This window comes from Schistocerca cancellata, chromosome 1 (assembly GCF_023864275.1).
Source record: "Schistocerca cancellata isolate TAMUIC-IGC-003103 chromosome 1, iqSchCanc2.1, whole genome shotgun sequence".
Lineage (NCBI taxonomy): Eukaryota > Metazoa > Arthropoda > Insecta > Orthoptera > Acrididae > Schistocerca > Schistocerca cancellata.
Window position 1 is genome coordinate 465,025,384 of NC_064626.1, and position 18,073 is coordinate 465,043,456.

Sequence of the window (18,073 nt, forward strand, 5' to 3'; positions counted from 1 at the left end):
TACAGACGCAGTCCTGAGCAAGCTACATTTTCCGTGTGGTCTTTCCTGCACGTGACATTACCGCAAAGCACCCTCCGTCACATTAAATCGATTCGAAGCACCCTCTCCTGCGCAAATTGATATGATGCAGTCTACCAAGCTCAGCCATAACAGAGCACCCTTAAGCCTACAGCATGTTATGAAGCAGCCCCTGCCATGCAACGTTAGTATACAGCACCCTTTGTCATGGAACAGTGGTACAAAACACACTCTGCCAACCAACATCGGTATGCAGCGTCCTCTGCTATGCAACATTCGTACAAAGCACTCTACCCCAGCACAAACGTCACAAAGAACAGTCCGCCATGCGGTAACATCTGTAATAAGCATGCTCCGCCCGAAAAACTGGTTCAAACGACTCTCAATCTATGCCGCGCAACATGGATATGAAGCACCCTCTGCCACCCAACATCAGCACAAAGCAGCCTTCGGCACGTAACAATTGTGAAAAGCACCCTGCCACATAGCATCGGTACGAAGCACACTCTGCCACCCAACACAGGTACGAAGCGTTCTCTGCCACACAAATTGTTAAGGAGCATCATCTGCCACACAGCATTCGTATGGAGCACCCTTTGCCACATAACGTATTGTATGGAGTACCCTCTGCCACACTGCCTGAGTAGGAAGCATGCTCTGCAGTTCAACAACGCATTGAAGCACTCTCAACCTCTGTATACGGCATACATACGAGGTGGTCTCTGCCACAGAAAATTGATAAGAAGTGCCCTGTGGCATGGAACACTGGTACCGAGCATCTTCAGCCATGCAACATCAGTACGAAGCAGCCTTTTCCGTGTTACACTGGTAAGAAGCACCCTCTGTCAAACAATATTGGCATGGAAAACCCCTTACCAGACAACATCGGTACGAAACCCCTCTGCCACGGAACAATAATATGAGTCCATGTTTCTACTAATCGTTCAAGGGCTAGTTGTAGATTGCCTACCCAACGGCTTTCAGGAGCAACAAAAATTTGATTTTGAGAATTTCACATAATTATTGGCTGAATTTAAAAAGAAACTATGTATATTTCTTGAGCAGTGTAACTCACGGTGCGAAAATTACCCACACTACATCCAGTATTTGAGAGTCACAGCTCTTAGTGATTTCTAAAAACTTAACACGTGATTTGAAATATTTTGGAAACTTTTTCTCGCTAACACCTCCAACAGTATAAAGGAAAAAAAAATGTTTATCACTTACTGCATTTTCACTATTCATGCAGTAAAACCTCAACTTTTTAACTTATTACTTCTGTTCTACCAACTCTAATCGTAACATATTTTGCTGAAAGTATCTACAGTTATAATTGAATGTACCTGAAGAATTTTATCATTGTACGGTACATAGTTCTGGAGATATGGCGTCACAGTCATTGCAAACTTCGAATTTCTGACCATGTTTGGGTGGGGGCTTGCAGGTACATACAATACTTTCTCGTGAATCAGTTTATCCCTACAGTAGTGTCTGAGATTATTCCGAACATAGAAGACAAAGTGGCAGACTTTAATTTACACATGCAGAGATAGAAGGTAGTAAGAAAGGTAGTTGGTAAAGCATCACAACATGTCGCTACAGAGACATACAGGGTGTTACAAAAAGGTAGAGCCAAACTTTCAGGAAACATTCCTCACACACAAATAAAGAAAAGTTGTTATGTGGACATGTGTCCGGAAACGCTTAATTTCCATGTTAGAGCTCATTTTAGTTTCGTCAGTATGCACTGTACTTCCTCGATTCACCGCCAGTTGGCCCAATTGAAGGAAGGTAATGTTGACTTCGGTGGTTGTGTTGACATGCGACTCATTGCTCTACAGTACTAGCATCAAGCACATCAGTACGTAGCATCAACAGGTTAGCGTTCATCACGAACGTGGTTTTGCAGTCAGTGCAATGTTTACAAATGCGGAGTTGGCAGATGCACATTTGATGTATGAATTAGCACGGGGCAATAGCCGTGGCGCGGTACGTTTGTATCGAGACAGATTTCCAGAACGAAGGTGTCCCGACAGGAAGACGTTCGAAGCAATTGATCGGCGTCTTAGGGAGCACGGAACATTACAGCCTATGACTCGCGACTGGGGAAGATCTAGAACGACGAGGACACCTGCAATGACGAGGCAATTCTTGGTGCAGTTGACGATAACCCTAATGTCAGTGTCAGAGAAGTTGCTGCTGTAAAAGGTAACGTTGACCACGTCACTGTATGGAGAGTGCTACGGGAGAACCAGTTGTTTCCGTACCATTTACAGCGTGTGCAGGCACTATTACCAGCTGATTGGCCTCCACGGGTACACTTCTGCGAATGGTTCATCCAACAATGTGTCAATCCTCATTTCAGTGCAAATGTTCTCTTTACGGATGAGGCTTCATTCCAACGTAATCAAATTGTAAATTTTCACAATCAACATGTGTGGGCTGACGAGAATCCGGACGCAATTGTGCAATCACGTCATCAACACATATTTTCTGTGAACGTTTGGGCAGGCAATGTTGGTGATGTCTTGATTGGGCCCCATGTTCTTCCACCTACGCTCAATGGAGCACGTTGTTATGATTTCATACGGGATACTCTACCTGTGCTGCTTGAACATGTGCCTTTACAAGTAAGACACAACATGTGGTTCATGCACGATGGAGCTCCTGCACATTTCAGTCGAAGTGTTCGTACGCTTCTCAACAACAGATTCGGTGACCGATGGATTGGTAGAGGCGGACCAATTCCATGGCCTCCACGCTCTCCTGACCTCAACCCTCTTGACTTTCATTTATGGGGGCATTTGAAAGCTCTTGTCTGCGCAACCCCGGTACCAAATGTAGAGACTCTTCGTGCTCGTATTGTGGACGGCTGTGATACAATACGCCATTCTCCAGGGCTGCATCAGCGCATCAGGGATTCCATGCGACGGAGGGTGGATGCATGTATCCTCGCTAACGGAGGACATTTTGAACATTTCCTGTAACAAAGTGTTTGAAGTCACGCTGGTACGTTCTGTTGCTGTGTGTTTCCATTCCATAATTAATGTGATTTGAAGAGAAGTAATAAATTGAGCTCTAACATGGAAAGTAAGCGTTTCCGGACACATGTCCACATAACATATTTTCTTTCTTTGTGTGTGAGGAATGTTTCCTGAAAGTTCGGCCGTACCCTTTTGTAACATCCCGTATACTGCGATATGGTTTGTTATAGAATGTTATTTTTAACCATGAAATTGGAATAATTTTTGTTTTCTGTTGTTTCTGTCTTGTTAACATACTAAATGACTACATACTGAAGGACACGCGACGTTATCGCTGAATTCTTTAGGCTTAGTGACAATGTAGTACTAATCTTCCCAGATACCTTTCGGTATTTTAATGTTAAAAGTGGATGCTGTTACTGGATATCCAAGTAACGTATTACACCTACCACTACTGCTAATACTACTCCAACCGAACACGCCTCGGGAGGACCAATGGTACCGACCGACCGCTGTGTCATCTTGAGCCGATAGGCGCCACTGGATGCGGATATGGAGGGGAATGTGGTTAGTATACCGTTATCCCGGGCATTGACCCTTTTCGTGACGGGAGCCGCTGCTTCTCAGTCAAGTACCTCCTCAATTAGCCTCACAAGGACGCAGTGCACCCCGCTTGCCAACAGCGCTCGGCCGACCTGGGTGGTCACCCATCCAAGTGATAGTCGATCCCGACAGCACTTAACTTCAGTGATCTGACGCAACAGACGGTTCTACTGAAGCAAAGCCGTTGGCAACATATTACAATTAACATATCACTAAACTCTTAAAAGTTTAATTAGGTGGCTAAAGATTTTAATCCATGTAGTTGATTGGTTCTCTGTTTCTTGGTATTAAACTATCAGCACTTAATGCGCTCAAACTACGTATTTTGGTAACTACTAGGAATCTTAGTGGATAAAATAAGAATGAGGAGGCACTGGATTTAGCTTATATGAGAAGTATGTTGAGTCTGCGGATGCCCGACAAAGTCATATGAAAGATGACTGCCGATGACCCGTTTGTCAGTGATGGCAACTTCCCAATTGCTCACAGAGTCCCTGCGGGCGCGAGACTTTTCTTGGTTCAAATGGCTCTGAGCACTATGGGACTTAACAGCTATGGTCATCAGCCCCCTAGAACTTAGTACTTAAACCGAACTAACCTAAGGACATCACGCAAGACCCAGTCATCACGAGGCAGAGAAACGAGACTTTTCTGTAAACACCTTTAGATAGAGGTGTAGGAGCTAACCAGAGCCTGCATCGCTTAACTTATCCAGAAGTGGAGGTGAAGATCTCCCGGGTACCATGGTATATGGCAATTTAGGGCAATTAACTGGCGGCTGCTGCAACAGCGACCGCTTCACTGGCCCACTGTATGTTCTCTAGATGCATTGATATCGCTGACTGAGCACAAGGCCAAGCGTCTTTGGTAAGATGACTGACTGCGATAGGGAGACAACAGTCTGCGATCGATGAAATCGTATTTCCAAGAGTGGCAGAAGTCCTTCCAACCAGATAGATGCACGGATTTCTACTCCAGCGAGAGGACCCAACACTGAACACTGGATGTGACACTGCTACCTCTATAGGTTAATTTTGGAAAGTGACATGGATGATACATCTGAGATCACCTTTTCTCTGTTCCAAGTCCATTAGTCCGTTTCTCGTAATATCCAGTCTGGTATCCTAAGTGTTGTGAAATTTTTTTTTCTTTTTTGTCTGCACTCAAGCTGGTTTTAGCAGTCAGCTCTTATCATTTACGCATTTCGACCCTATATCACGAACTAATGAATCAAAAATATTTATTATGTAGGATAGGCAGATGGAACTACAGGGAATGTGATACGTTGAAAAGCAGAAATCAGTCAACCTTGCACATAATTTTGTGAATTTCTAATTTTGAGACTTGATTAAGTCAGCTGAGTATCTTTTCTCTACGGACAATTTTACATGCCAAGGCGGAACTTCGCGCTAGGAACCGAAATTGTGTGTATGTCATTCCCACTTTTACTACATTTTACATTCAGCGCACTATTTGCCTGTAACAACCTGTGCTAGACATGGATGATCGCTGAATCGAATGAATGTGGATGCAATTACAAATGCATAAATCTGGGTAAATTTTGGTGGATTTTCTTTGTGTTGCCATGTGGCAGAGGCCTAGGAACGGCTTCTGAAATATCAAAGCTAGTTAGAGCGCCAGTGTGGCAGGCGTGGTAGCATTGTGTGCGCTGGTTTTTGTATCGCAAATTAGCTCTCCCAGACTACACGAGAGAGAGGGTTTCGTTCAAATTTTTAGATTTTAAACCAATTAACAATCTGGAGAACGAGCAAACAGGAGTCGTCTCTTCTAGCTTCTGATTGGAGGAGATCCCTGGAGCCACTTAAGAGTTCGTGTTGTGCGATGGTCAGTTTGCCCCTTCCAAGTTTTTGGCTCTCGGTGCCTGAAAGGAAAGCAGATTGGATTTCAGACAGAAGTTGCCGGGTCCGCTGACGAGCAGAGTCGCAAGAGGACCACTGTGCTTCCGGTGAGTTTGTGGTAATGCTTCCATGGGCACGTAATTGGCGATTTTGGGTGAAAACTAGCTCAAGCTTTTCGAGTTCGGAATTTTCTGTAATCTCAAAGCCGTTTGTGAAGATTGTTATGAGTTTCTCTCCAAAATTAAATTGGCCAACACTAAAATAAACTCAGATGGAGGAGAACTTTTTCTCTACTCAGTTACGATTCACGTCATGAATTGTGATCCTTATCAAATTTTTTGAAACGTCCCCTTTGAAAAATTGTACATGACTGTGCTTAAACTGACACACAATATTTTTAGCGCAACGCAATCTGACTTTCAATAATCCCTACAAAAGAATGGCCCTGACTAACACTAACCTATACCTTTCACAAATCACTTACCTCACAAAAATCTTCGTTACTCCAACTACTGCAATACAGCGAGTGCCACTACTGCCAGCTAAATAAAAGATTCAAACTACAGAAGGCACTAACTACTGATAGGCATAGTTAGCAAATGAAAGATTTTAATAGAGAACAAACAATGTATTTACCTCAATAGTGTTCAAAAGTCATAATGTATATAGCAGTTCATGATATCCAGTATAACAAATTTCAAAACTCCGCCATCTCTCTCCTCACATCCACCACTGCTGGCGGTTCACCTCCAACTAGTGATGGGGAGCTCGTGAATGAGTCGTTCAAATGAACGCTTCACTCCAGTGAAGTGTGAACTAACCACTCAATTTCAATGAACTGGTACTTCAAACTCTTCGCAGATAACACACTCCACACTTTCTTCAAGTTAACTCACTCTCTTCCCCTCTCCCTCATCCCATTACTTCGGCGATACGTCACTCATTCTCCCTTCACTTCAGTCCCTTCTCTGCTGCCTGTCGACGAATCGCGCGGCGTTTGTGGGAAACTATAGGTTTGCGATGGGTTGTGGTGGTGCGCGGCGAGGGGAAGGCAGCGTCAGCTGCTTCCTGCAGTGCTGACGTCATTACCCGTGACTATTTGTGCAGTTCAGGTATACTTCGTGTCTACCGGTAGCCTACCGTTGGCAGCGCTTTCGGACAAATTAATATTACAGATACAAACGAAGAGGCTGGCTGTGTAAGCACGCACAGCCAACATGAAAATAAAAGTTTTGTTAATAACACTGAAAGAGGGAGTTTACCTGAAATCGTACCAATTACTACAGGTGACAGTTTACGTTTTGAATTTGGAGGGTTATATTATTCTCAACAAAATAAAATCTACAGGAAAACTTCTGAATAATTACTTAACGTAGATATATAGACTTTGTGACAGTGGTAAACATACTCACTCTATTTTGGATTAAATTTTAAAAGGAACATGAAATTGGACTGCATTTTTTTGGTAGCCCTAGTTTTTCAGTCCATGAATGCAACAAATAATGTTTCACTTGGCAGATAAAGACTTTTTTGGGCGCTTCATGAGAAAATGTCGAGCAAGATTAAATGTAATACCTTCTTTATATGTAACAGGCTTCTCTGTTTATCGTTGCGTTGTCCCCTTCGACCATGCTCTATTTAGGTTAGCTCAGACGCTGTAAGAGCGTAAAACGATGCGTGCACGTTACTGCATAGTTGGCCATCTGTTGGTAAAATTATGAAATATTACGAACCTTTATTGTACGAGCGAGACAAAGCGAGCGTAGCCGCGGCTGAGCGGCGATCTGGGCAACTTCGCCAGGCTTCCGTACTTCATGAATGAACTACTTCATTTGAACGCTTCACGGCAAAGTGTGAAATGAATGAAGTAGTTCACGGGAATCAACGAGTTCGACCCATCTCTACCTCCAACTGCTCAACGCTACACGCTGTTCACATCCATCTGCCCAACACTACAATGGCAGACAACAATGCAAACTAGCCACAGACTCCACAGAGCACAGCCAGTGATTTTTCATACAGAGCGTTACGTGGCGTTACCAATAAGAAAACCTAAACAGCCTACTTACAAATTCATGTTTCCTTTTCGCTGCGAGGCGTAAGCCAGTTTTGATTTCTCAACTTTGGTTCGAAAGCTATTAACATTACTATCGGTAATTTTGTGAGCATATAAGCTTCCATATAGCGCTTTTGGCCCAGCCTAACCCTGCTGAGTAATTATGATGGATACAGTTGGTCGTTACTTAACCATAGTGCTAGAATTTTCGTACACGTTCCTTATTTAAGTACACTACCTTTTGTGAATAAATGTATTATGTTCACCAGTTTAATTCGTTAGATTTTTCCGCCAGGCACGCACTAGCACCCCATCCTAAATCCTGTAATCACTAAACTCGTGCTCTCTGTAACTAAACAGGTAATAAAGTTCTGTGATTGGTGTGTCCAGTAGTTAGAGTGCTTTTTTTTTCTTTTTGGTATAAACTTGGGAAACGCACACAATATTTCTGGGATTTGTCGTGTTATTAGGTTTAGGTGTGGAAAAAAACCTGCAGGTTTGTTTCTGAAATGTTCCACTCCCGAATAACACCACACCTGACGGTTACTGGGGAAGTTCCCTAGTTGTTTATAACGAATATTTAATTTCTTGTAAACTATTAAGATACTTCTGATACAGAAGAGACTACTCCGAAATGTCATTTTTAGTTTTATCACCAACTCACGATAAAGACCTACAGTTTTCGTATGTAATAACTAATAATTACACCCTTCAGTTAGGATTTCCCTCCGTTTTATCAGACTTCGTCAGCGAGCAGTACATTACTTAAAATTGGAAATAATGCAATGCAATGCAATAAATACCCTTATAACTAAAGGAAGCGCTTCCAATAAAGCTGGGAACTCATGTTCAAGAGATTCTATACAACTGGATCCTGTAAGACGATACTGTAACAATAGGCCCAGTCAACTGATTGCCTAACATACCGCATCACATACTCACAGGGAGGCGTTCTTGAAAATGCGTCACCACACAGGCATGTGAGTTTTCGCCGGATCACTTATGTGAGTTACGAATGTTATTGGTAACGTCACAAGTGGAAGAGGCTTCGTCAGTATGCAATATTAATGGGATTACTTGGTGTTTTACAATTAACCGAGGACAAAATATCAGTCGCTTATCTTCATCCCCTTCATGCAGTTGTCGAATTCGCTGTAAATGATAAGAATAGGAGCTGTAAATATGCAATACTGGCCACATTCTTGTATGTGGAACACTGATACGTCTAGAAATCACGTGTGTGGTCCTACGAAGCGAATGATGACTTACACGCCATTTACACTCTGCTCATTTGCACGTCCAGCTGAAATATTACTGGTGGGCACGGCATGCACTAATCGCACGCAATTTACTGAAAGCAGGAGAAAATATTTTTGTACTCTGTGGGTAGGAAATCGCTTGCCCTATTCCCTGCAAGCAAAAGCAGCGTTTCCACTACAAAACCGGCTATACTTTGTAAATACTTCCGACGTTTTTAGTTGGTTCTCTAGAACTGGCAACAAATCACCATCACAATTATAGCTGCAAAATGCAATTATGTAAACTCGATCACAACTTCAAAATAAGAATAACAGTCGGTAGATAAATCCGTAGCAAAACGAGTACCAACACGCGAAATGAAAAATTATTTATGTAATCGGCTGTATCTCTGAAACCAACAAAAATCGGAAACGTTTATGTGGAATGCTTTATTCGAATTAGTCTCTGCTTCCTGATTATATATTAATCCTCCTGAAGATGCTGCATATGCTGCCCTGTGCAGAGGAACTCGACACGGACCTAACCGTATCCGTTCATGGTGTTGGCAGACATTTTAACCTCTAGTACTTGGTCAGTAAGGGAAGGAGGGGAGGTGACGTAAAGTTGGCGACCACCAGACTTTGCACAGTCTCTTGGATTAAACTCCAGATCTACCAACAGTGTCGTGGTTCGAGAAAATGTGGCACTGCTGATTGAATTCGTCAGCCGGAAGATGACGTTAAACTCGCCTGCGCCTGTTGCTGCTACTAGAGAGGAATAGGCTCTGTTCCGAAACAGGGTTTGACGCTTTTGCTCCTCTCATCAACATATTTCACAAACATTACATCACACTGTACACGCCACCATTACAGTCGCTGCGCTAAACAGAAATCTTAACACAAAATTTCCACACTCTGCAAGTCAAGGGCGCATTGTGAGCGGAGGAATAATACTCTTCCTGTTAGAGTGCTGAGTCTTCTCCTCTGGTGCTCCCAAACAATAATGCCAAGCGATTCGTTCATTTATTTGTGGGTTTTCTGAGCATAGCACTGCGCGTTTAGAACTTTCGTCATATTATGCTTGGCTTTAATACAAATAAATCTACAATACTCTTTTTAAGAATTGAAAGACTCAGCGTCAATGGTCTTCAACACGCCATGATAAGAGTCGTGTAGAAAAGCGGAAGCATAGCAAGTGATTTAAATGGCAGAGAGGTGGCGTGCACGTAGTAGGGCCAACAACGCCCTCTTTTTTGTGAGCGAACAGGTCACTTTGCCACAATACTCAGTCGCCGTGGAGAAATCATACGAAGTGGAAACGCTTAACCGAGTACCATTATTCCTTGCTGACGTCACAGAGTGAATATCGCCATGTAACTGCGTTCGAACGGCTCAAAATAATTGGTCTTTGGAAGGCGGGTCTGTCATTTCGTGACAATGCAGGTCGTAGAGGGACGTTGCGTCAACAGCGAGGCGTATGTGGAACCTGTGGGAAGATGAGGGCCGTACACAAGGTCGACACGGTACTGGACAACGCAATGTTACCACAGCGCGAAATGACTGCTATCTTGTCCGCTTATCTGTTACAGACAGAACAACTTCGTCTACAGTGTTAGCCGAGCGGCTCTAGGCGCTACAGTCTGGAACCGCACGACCGCTATGGTCGCAGGTTCGAATCCAGCCTCGGGCATGGATGTGTGTGATGTCCTTAGGTTAGTTAGGTTTAAGTAGTTCTATGTTCTAGGGGACTGATGACCTCAGAAGTTAAGTCCCATAGTGCTCAGACCCATTTTAACCATTTAGCGCAACGTTGCAGCACTGCAAGAGGTGCGGATATGCACCGACGGTTCGACACCGTCTTCTAGGCTGGACTGGTGGCACGCTTGCAAACGCGTCGGCTTCCATTGACTAGAACCCCTTCACGCCGCAGACTAAAATGGGGACATGAACGCCGACAATTGAGTTCTGAGAGGCCAAATTTGGTGTTTTTTCGGGCGAGTCTCGCTGCAACATGTCCTACAGTGATACCGCCGCGGTGAATGCCATCGGACAGATCCCTTGACCTGTCAGTTCCGTGTTTACTCTATATGACAATTATGTCAATCATTATCAGGGGTTGTCACTACGTAAAATTTGACAGTAGTAGCGTACATGACTGAGTGTGTGCTATGGCATAGGACATAATTTAAATTCTGTCGTATTAACTGACAAGCTTGTCATGGCTATAGAAGTTTATAATATGCCACTGATGATGAGTTACAAAACTGAAAATTATTTTTGACAAATAAAGCATTTCTAATGCAGCTCATGGTGCATACAAGATATCTTTTAATAAATATCTGCAAGCTGCGAAGCACCATGTATTCAATAATTTAACATCGTTTATGTACATTGTAACCAGTGTCCTGTTACACTTCCTTGGAGAATTCCAGAAAATGTCTTTACGTCGGTCTATTTTGTTCCTATTTTGTTGTTTCTATGCATTTTAATTCTCTGTATGGTTCATAAACATTTCTGCATTCATTACGTAATGCAGAAATCGTAACTATGAAAACTGTTTCAGCCTCGTGCCGCGAACTTAGAAAGCATTGCCCAACTTTTTTACTGCTAGTAGGATAGTTCATTAAGAATCCACAATTAAATTCTACAGTTGTCTCTTCCCCCACTGTCCGTGTTATCTGCGAAGTTACACCCTCCCTATCAGTGTGACAGCTGCGTCGCAGCCACACGCTCGCGCGTCTCCTGGAGTGGAACATTAGATCTGAAAGGTCCAAGTTAGTTCCATTTGGCAGAAGCGGCTCTTGTGCCAGTTAATGAAAGCAGGTCTTCCTTTGCTCGTTCTCGCCTTTCGCGTGCGTGGAAAGGAACGTAATCAGGCGCATTCAGGCGGACGGGCGGCGCGCCGGGTTTAATCAGTGGCCTTGCCTTGCCTCGCCGCGGGGAAGGCCCGTCCTACGTCATCAGGCGACGCCAGCGCCGTCGCCGGCGAGCCGCCTAATCAGCGGCACTTCTCTACCGCGTGGCCCAGTAATCTGAACCGCAGCACCTACGTAAGCAAATAGCGACTCGTCTTGCTTTACTTTGTTCCCCTCCTTGCCACATACAAGGTTTACGTCTTATAATCTGAGATCCGTAACTTTGGAAATAGTTTATCTCGTCTCTCTTTCATATTCTACTATTCTACATGGACACCCAGCCAACCTTCTACGGCCAAAAGAAGTTTATGCATGACGGTGCCGGCCGAAGTGGCCGTGCGGTTAAAGGCGCTGCAGTCTGGAACCGCAAGACCGCTACGGTCGCAGGTTCGAATCCTGCCTCGGGCATGGATGTTTGTGATGTCCTTAGGTTAGTTAGGTTTAACTAGTTCTAAGTTCTAGGGGACTAATGACCTCAGCAGTTGAGTCCCATAGTGCTCAGAGCCATTTGAACCATTTTTTGCATGACGGTATTTTTTTGGAACCACTCACAGTAACGTATGAGAAGGGAGTCTTGAACATTATTTTTAACTAGCTGAGTACCTGCCTTTGCCCAGGTACGTATATATTCCAGTCTTTTGTGGAGACATCTCCTCCTTACTCCTCTCTCTGCCCGTCATATTCTTCATCCGCTCTTTCTCATCTCCTCCACGCATTCTCTCTCTGTCCACCTCTTTCAATCAAATCCCCTCCCCCAGTCTATGTTCACCTCCTCCTCTCCCCCTCTCTATCCGCCTCTTCCCTCCTCCCCTCTTTCTGTTTGCCTCCTACTCCATCTTCCGTCCATCTGATCCTTTTCCCTGTCCATTTCCTCCTCACCATCTCTAATTCCATCTCATCATCCCACACTCAATGTCCATCTTCTTCTCCCCATTCTCTCTGTCCAACTTCCTATCATCCCACTCTCTGTCCACCTCATCCTCGTCGCTTCACCCAGTCCATTGCCTCCTCTTTTCTTTTTATGTCCATCACCACCTCTCTTCCCTCTCTCTCTCGCCATCTCTTCCTCTTATCTGTCTCTGTCAACCACCTCCTCTTCTTCTTGTATGTCTATTTCCCATTCCCCTCTCTCTCTCTCTCCATCTCCTCCTCCCCTTTGTCTGTGTCCGCCTCGTCCTTTACCCATGCTGTCTGTCCATCTCCTCTGCGTTATCACGCTCACCTAAATATAATGCTGGTGTTTCTTACCCCCGCATAGTTCTGTCTTGATTGTAACAAAAAAGTATACCAAATTTGACTGAAATCGTCCCACCGGTGAAGGTTGAGTGTTTCACCTGTGACTTAGCCTGCATGTGCACATGTCTCAGGTTTTCACGTATATTTAATGTATTTCAGATGTATTTCCACAAACATTTCACCTGTACCTCTAGGAAATTTTGCTGTGCAGTTTCACTTTCAAGCATCTCAATGTTTATGACGTCGAATCTACTGAACTAAGTGCTTTACAATAATATAATTTTGCAGGTACATCTAGTCTGTTTCCAAAATATATTGCAGGTAGAGGAAGTTTGTAACGGAGTAATAAATTTAAAGTTATGCACGATGCGACAGTTTTCCATACATCTCAGTATCTGATGTTATGTCTACTTTGAACGAGGCAGATTTAGAATAAATAAGAGCAAAACAGAATATCTAGTAGGAGGAGGAGGTAGAAGGGCTACACTACTGCTGCAAGGAACGATTAAAGCTGTAAAGCAGTTTAAATACACTACTGGCCATTAAAATTGCTACACCAAGAAGAAATACAGAGGATAAACGGGTATTCATTGGACAAATATACAGGGTGATTCAAAAAAATACCACAACTATAAAAATGTGTATTTAATGAAAGAAACATAATATAACCTTCTGTTATACATCATTACAAAGAGTATTTAAAAAGGTTTTTTTTCACTCAAAAACAAGTTCAGAGATGTTCAATATGACCCCCTCCAGACACTCGAGCAATATCAACCCGATACTCCAACTCGTTCCACACACTCTGTAGCATATCAGGCGTAACAGTTTGGATAGCTGCTGTTATTTCTCGTTTCAAATCATCAATGGTGGCTGGGAGAGGTGGCCAAAACACCATATCCTTAACATACCCCCATAAGAAAAAATCGCAGGGGGTAAGATCAGGGCTTCTTGGAGGCCAGTGATGAAGTGCTCTGTCACGGGCTGCCTGGCGCCTGATTCATCGCCTTGGGTAGTTGACGTTCAGGTTTCATAACTAACCTTTTCCGTAGGACTCTCCATACAGTTGATTGTGGAATTTGCAGCTCTCTGCTAGCTCTGCGAGTCGATTTTCCTGGGCTGCGAACAAATGCTTGCTGGATGCGTGCTACATTTTCATCACTCGTTCTCGGCCGTCCAGAACCCATTCTCTGTAAACTGTTTATACCAACGTTTAATACACCACCTGTCAGGAGGTTTAATACCATACTTCGTTCGAAATGCACGCTGGACAACTGTCGTCGATTCACTTCTGCCGTACTCAATAACACAAAAAGCTTTCTGTTGAGCGGTCGCCATCTTAGCATCAACTGACGCTGACGCCTAGTCAACAGCGCCTCAAGCGAACAAATGCACAACTAAATGAAACTTTATAGCTCCCTTAATTCGCCGACAGATAGTGCTTAGCTCTGCCTTTTGTCGTTGCAGAGTTTTAAATTCCTAAAGTTGTGGTATTCTTTTTGAATCACACTGTATTATACTAGAACTGGCATGTGATTACATTTTCACGCAATTTGGGTGCATAGATCCTGAGAAATCAGTACCCAGAACAACCACCTCTGGCCGTAATAACGGCCTTGATACGCCTGGGCATTGAGTCAAACAAAGCTTGGATGGCATGTACAGGTACAGCTTCCCATGCAGTTTCAACACGATACCACAGTTTATCAAGAGTAGTTCAAATGATTCTGAGCACTGTGGGACTTAACTTCTGAGGTCATTAGTCCCCTAGAACTTAGAACTACCTAAACCTAACTAACCTAAGGACATCACACACATCCTTGTCCGAGGCAGGATTCGAACCTGCGACAGTAGTGGTCACTTGGTTCCAGACTGTAGCGCCTAGAACCGCTCGTCCACCCCGGCCGGCGTCAAGAGTAGTGACTGGCGTATTGTGACGAGCCAGTTGCTCGACCACCATTGGCCAGACGTTTTCAATTGGTGATAGATCTGGAGAATGTGCTGGCCAGGGCAAGAGTCGAACATTTTCTGTATCCAGAAAGGCCCGTACAGGACCTGCAACATGCGGTCGTGCATTATCCTGCTGAAATCGAGACGTGTATCCAATGGCATGCCATACCATCACGCCGGGTGATACGCCAGTATGGTGAGGACGAATACATGCTTCCAATGTGCGTTCACTACGATGTCGCCAAAAACGGATGCGACCATCATGATGCTGTAAACAAAAACTGGATTCATCCGAAAAAATGACGTTTTGCCATTCGTTCACCCAGGTTCGTCGTTGAGTACACCATCGCAGGCGGTCCTGTCTGTGATGCAGCGTCAAGGGCAACCGCATCTACATCTACATCTACATCCATACTCCGCAAGCCACCGGACGGTGTGTGGCGGAGGGTACCTTCAGTACCTCTATCGGTTCTCCCTTCTATTCCAGTCTCGTATTGTTCGTGGAAAGAAGGATTGTCGGTATGCCTCTGTGTGGGCTCTAATCTCTCTGATTTTATCGACACAGAAATAACCTTTTCCTGTTCTATAAAGAACTTGGGATCAATTCAAATGTTTCAAATGGCTCTGAGCACTATGGGACTTGAAACGCCCCCTTAGAACAATTATTCATGACTGTGCTTAAACTGACACACAATATTTTTAGCGCAACGCAATCTGACTTTCAATAATCCCTACAAAAGAATGGCCCTGACTAACATTAACCTATACCTTTCCCAATCACCTCACAAAAATCTTCGTTACTCGAACTACTGCAATACAGCGAGCGCCACTACTGCCGGCTAAATAAAAGATTCAAACTACGGAAGGCACTAACTACTGATAGGCATAGTTAGCAAATGAAATATTTTAATAGAGAACAAACAATGTACTTACCTTAACATCATAATATATATATAGTAGTTCATGACATCCAGTTTTACAAATTTCCAAACTCCGCCAACTCCCTCCCCACATCCACCACTGCTGGCGGCTCACCTCCAACTGCGCAACGCTACGTGCTGTTCACATCCAGCTGCCGCTGCCCAACACTACAATGGCTGACAACAATGCAAACTGGCCACAGACTGCACACAGCACAGCCAGTGATTTTCATACAGAGCGCTACGTAACGTTGCCAATAAGAAAACATAAACAGCCTACTTACAGACTTAACATCTGAGGTCATCTGTCCCCTAGACCTTAGAACTACTCAAACCCAACTAACCTAAGTACATCACACACATCCATGCCAGAGGCAGGATTCGAACCTGCTACCGTAGCAGTCGCGCGGTTCCAGACTGAAGTGCCTAGAACCGCTCGGTCACTACGCCACTGCGGCCGGCTTGGAGTTAATTGTGGGCTATCCCTTAGACTGGAGTGAACACACAGCTGCAGTCTGTAAGATGTCAGCGTCACTTCCATCACTATAGAAATACAAAAAATTATTTCCTAGAGAGCTTAAAAAGGCCCTCATAGATTCACTAATACTCACATATTTGATTGTGGTGGTGTTATGCTCCAAGGACTTCCCTTGCAGTCTAGAACTTGCAATGAAAGAATGCGTGCGCCGCATTAGTGGCATACGTTATTTCGACCGTATCACCCCTCCCTACGATCAAGCACTGCTGCCGATAAGTGTAGAGACTATCATGCTCTTCGTTTTCTCTATCGTCTTCTCAGTTATTGCACTCCTTCTTATTTATTTCAACTCTTACATGTCTACCTGAACAGCACATCAGAAATATCCATTCTCAACAAAGTAATATCGTCTCTGTACCATCACATAACGTTATCATGTTCTCTAAATCATTTTCTGTATTAGGAACCCGAATTTGGAACAATTTTTCTCAAAAAATCTGAGAAATTAAATTCCTACCCATCTTCAGACACAATAGCTATCTCTCCCTTATACTAGTCTTTAGCTCACTGTCGTCAGTCCCCCCCCCCCTCCTCTACAATTTTTCTGCACTCCCCCCTCCCCCATATTGGCAGAGTTCTTTACTTAAATTCTGTTTGTTCCTAAGAGCCACTGCCACTGTCGGTTCAGTCTTCTCCCCTTTCTTTATCTCTTCCCCTCCTATAATACTAAACGTGTGTTCAATTGTGCTAAACTAATCTATAACATTGCTAAGGCCTTTTACTACAGGATGGAGCAGATAAAAGTAGCCCGGAGAAGAGAGTTCTAGGGTACAAAGAAACACAGCACAGGAAAGGAAATACCGTGCTAACCTCACTACAGCAGAGGTTGAAAGTGACCACCATTAATCTCTTGGCACATTTGGGCACTCGTCAGTAAGTTGCTGAAGGCGGATCGAAGCTGGACTGCTGGAATTTCTGCAGTCTCATCCGAAACGTTCTGCTGCAGTTCTTGAAGACTATGAGGGTTGTCGCGATACACCACAGTCTTGAGGCCTCCCCACACAAAGTAATCGCACACTGCCAGATTAGGTGACATTGATGACCAGCTAGGGCCGCGAACAAACTGCCATTTCCACTGCTAACTACTCGGTCAGCTGTGAAGATGTGCTCTAAGGTTCGGACTGCTGTATTGGCTGTTGCTCCATCCTGCTGGAAGTAATTTTAGGTATTATCCTCCTCCATTAATGAATACATTCACGTCCAGTCGTATCCATTTGTCCGAACCACTTTTATTTGCCTCGCGCTATATTAATATTCTTATTATCAATAATGTAAGTTGTTAATTTCAGTATTATTAGTAGTGGCAACTATTATTATTATCCAGAATGAGATTTTCACTCTGCAGCGGAGTGTGCGCTGATATGAAACTTCCTGGCAGATTAAAACTGTGTGCCCGACCGAGACTCGAACTCGGGACCTTTGCCTTTCGCGGGCAAGTGCTCTACCAACTGAGCTATCGAAGCACGACTCACGCCCGGTCTCACAGCTTTACTTCTGCCAGTATCTCGTCTCCTACCTTCCAAACTTTACAGAAGCTCTCCTGCGAACCTTGCAGAACTAGCACTCCTGAAAGAAAGGATATTGCGGAGACATGGCTTAGCCACAGCCTGGGGGATGTTTCCAGAATGAGATTTTCACTCTGCAGCGGAGTGTGCGCTGATATGAAACTTCCTGGCAGATTAAAACTGTGTGCACGACCGAGACTCGAACTCGGGACCTTTGCCTTTCGCGGGCAAGTGCTCTACCAACTGAGCTA

General features: G+C 44.1%; 1 non-coding gene across 1 annotated transcript; it reads right to left on the reverse strand.

Moving 5' to 3' along the window:
* Window positions 1-17,706: 17,706 nt before the first annotated feature.
* Trnas-cga (transfer RNA serine (anticodon CGA)) lies at window positions 17,707-17,781 on the reverse strand. Its single transcript has one exon. It is a non-coding gene; the product is annotated as a tRNA-Ser (tRNA).
* Between the last annotated feature and the right edge of the window lie 292 nt (window positions 17,782-18,073).